General features: G+C 42.5%; 1 protein-coding gene across 1 annotated transcript in view; it reads right to left on the bottom strand.

Moving 5' to 3' along the window:
* The window catches only part of ttc7a (tetratricopeptide repeat domain 7A), a 42415-nt gene that overhangs the window by 23471 nt on the left and 15981 nt on the right, over positions 1-2963 (bottom strand). The window lies entirely within an intron of this gene.

Genomic DNA, 2963 nt, shown 5'->3' with positions numbered 1-2963 from the left:
GAGACAGGAGGATCTGATGGTCCACTGTGTTAAAGGCAGCAGTTAGATCCAGCAGCATCAAAACTACACAGTGACCAGAGTCTGTGGCTAAGAGAATGTCGTTAAAAACTTTCAACAGTTCCGACTCAGTACCATGGTGAGTTTTAAAACCAGATTGAAACAGTTCAAGAAGGTTGTGGTCGTTTAAGTAAGATGTTAACTGACTGTAAAATATTTTCTCCAAGATCTTCGACACAAAGGGCAGTTTTGAAATATGCCTAAAATTGGACATGTCTTAAAGTCAAGACCGGGTTTTTTAATCAGTGGTGTCACAACTGCATGTTTAAAACTCGCAGGTACCTGTCCACTTGACAAGCTACCATTTATGAGTTGGGACACAAAAGGAGCCACCGTGTGAAAAACCTCTTTAAAAAGACGAGGTGGGATGGGATCGTTTGGAGATCCAGCAGACTTCATACGACCAGTGATGTCTTTATAAAAGGCAGGGTGACGAGCTCAAACTGACTGAAAACAGCAGAGCGTGTGACAGAGATGGAGGGGTCAAAAGAAGGAGGGCTTATGAGAGCTCTGTTTGCAACCTTGTTGGTAAAAAAGCTTAGGAAGTTCTCACACACTCCAGTGGACTTCTCCGGGCTGGCTGATTGTGGGGCATTAAGAACAGAGCTGATGGTTTTAAAAAGCACACGTGGATTGTTAGAGTTGGTGGAAATGATGTCAGACAAATATTTGTTTTTTGCAGCTCTAACAGTGGACTGATAGAAACGCCAGCTGTCCCCCAGTGCTTGGAAAGACACCTGTAACTTGTCTTTCTTCCATTTTTGCTCTGGTCTCCTGCACTGGCGTCTGGCAGCACGTGTGACATCATCAGTCCAGGGGTCAGGCTTCGGTCTGGAGGTTCTCATCTTTAATGGAGCCACAGCATCTAAAACAGTCTGACAAGCTGAGTTAAAATGAGAGGATACAGCTTCAACATGTGAACTAGGACCCACAGGATCCCTGGAGCTGATGGCAGAACTAAAATCTGCAGAGAACTGAGCAGCAGTGGAGGAGTTAATGACCCGACAGGGCTGTGCAGGAGCGCGAGGTTTGACTGAGTGACAGACAAGTGGCATGTCAAACACAACAGGCATGTGATCTGAGAAAGCAGCATCACACTCTTCCAGATTAGAAACATTAAAACCATGAGCTAAGACCAGATCTAATGTGTGGCCACATTCTTGTGTTGGACCAGACACAAACTGAACAAAATGAAAAGAATCCATCAGCTGTAAAAAAAATCTTTGACTAACGGTTTGTCAGCACAACACACGTGGATATTAAAATATCCAATTATCAATATTCTGTCATATTTAGGCAGGACTCCTGCCAACAAATCTACAAAGTTAGTTAGAAAGTGGATACCTGGATGACTGAGAAAACAAACTTTGTGTTTTTGAAACCATTAGTGAAAAGGCCAGACTTCAGGGGTATCTGAGGCAGGCTTGAAACACAAGAGTCAGGGTGGCTTCTGGGTAATACCAGATGGCTAGGCCTCAGACTGACGAAGCCTCTTGGATGAGGGGCGAAACGTTTCTTTTTAACAAAAAAACGAAGTCCAGATGACATGATTCAACCTTTTTTGTTGTTAGTTAGAAAGTCCTTGTTGTATTTTGGAGGTCTGTATAAAACAGCACACAGCACCCGGTGTGAAGATCCAAGCTCAAATAAGTTGAACTCAAAGCTGGAATAAAATGTTTAAGGTGTGATTTACAGAGACAGCTCTTCCTGTGCACAGTTGCTATTCCTCCTCCACGACCTGTCCTCCTGGGAGAGCTGAAGAAAGGACAGTTCAGTGGCAAGAGTTCACAAAAAGCACTGGACTCACCAGAAGTTACCCAAGTTTCATCCATCCATCCATTATCTTTACCCACTTCTTCCATTTTGGGTCATGGGGGTCGCCGGTGCCCATGTCCAGCAATCACTGTGCGAGGGGCGGGGTACACCCTGGACAGGTCTCCAGTCCATCAAAGGGACACATAGAGACAAACGAGACAAACAAACATTCACTCTCTCACTCACACCTAGGGACAATTTAGAGTTACCAATCAGCCTTAATGCATCAATCTTACCAATCTTAATGCATGTTTTTAGTCTGTGGGAGGAAACCGGAGTACCCGGAGAAAACACACGCATGCACGGAGAGAACATGCAAACTCCACCCAGAAAGGCCCCTGGACCGGGGTTTGAACCAGGGACCTGCTCACTGAGAGGCAGCAGCTCTACCAGTTGTGCCACCCTCAATTAAAGATGAATAATATAAAGTTCTAGCTTCACGGAGAGCTTTTTTATATGTTAGCAGACTATCTTTCCAAGTTAAATAAAATTCTTCAACATTAGTAGAGCGCCATTTTCTCTCCTGGTTTCTAGATGCTGCTTTAAAGTACGTAACTCAGAATTGAACCAAGGAGCCAGTTTCCTCTGATTGATTACTTTCTTTTTCAGTGGAGCAGTTTTATCAAGTGAAGTTTGCATTGAAGTTGTAAGATGATCAACTAGATGATCTAAGTCTCTGTTCTCTGATGCATTACTCTGCAAGACAGAGGAAACATTGATGAGATTGTTTAAATTTGGTTACAGCATTTTCTGATAAGCACCTGCTGAGATGAAATTTACTCTCAGTGACTGTGTAGTCATTTAATGTAAACTCAAAGTTATTAAAAAATGGTCGGACAGAACAGGATTTTGAGGAACTATTACCAAGTCCTTAATCTCTGCACCATAGGTCAGAACTAAATCAAGAGTGTGATGATAAGAATGAGTAGATGTGCGGACGTTTTGGGTAAAACCAGATGAGTCTATTAAATTATTAAAGGCTATGCTTAAACTATCACTCTCAACATCTACATGAATATTGAAATCACCCATTATGATGATTTTATCAGTATTTAATAATAAGTCAGTTAATAATTCTGATAATTCAGACA

This window comes from Nematolebias whitei, chromosome 1 (assembly GCF_014905685.2).
Source record: "Nematolebias whitei isolate Nwh7 chromosome 1, NemWhi1, whole genome shotgun sequence".
Lineage (NCBI taxonomy): Eukaryota > Metazoa > Chordata > Actinopteri > Cyprinodontiformes > Rivulidae > Nematolebias > Nematolebias whitei.
The sequence above is the reverse complement of the archived record's forward strand: the minus strand, read 5'-3'. Positions and strand labels throughout refer to the sequence as shown.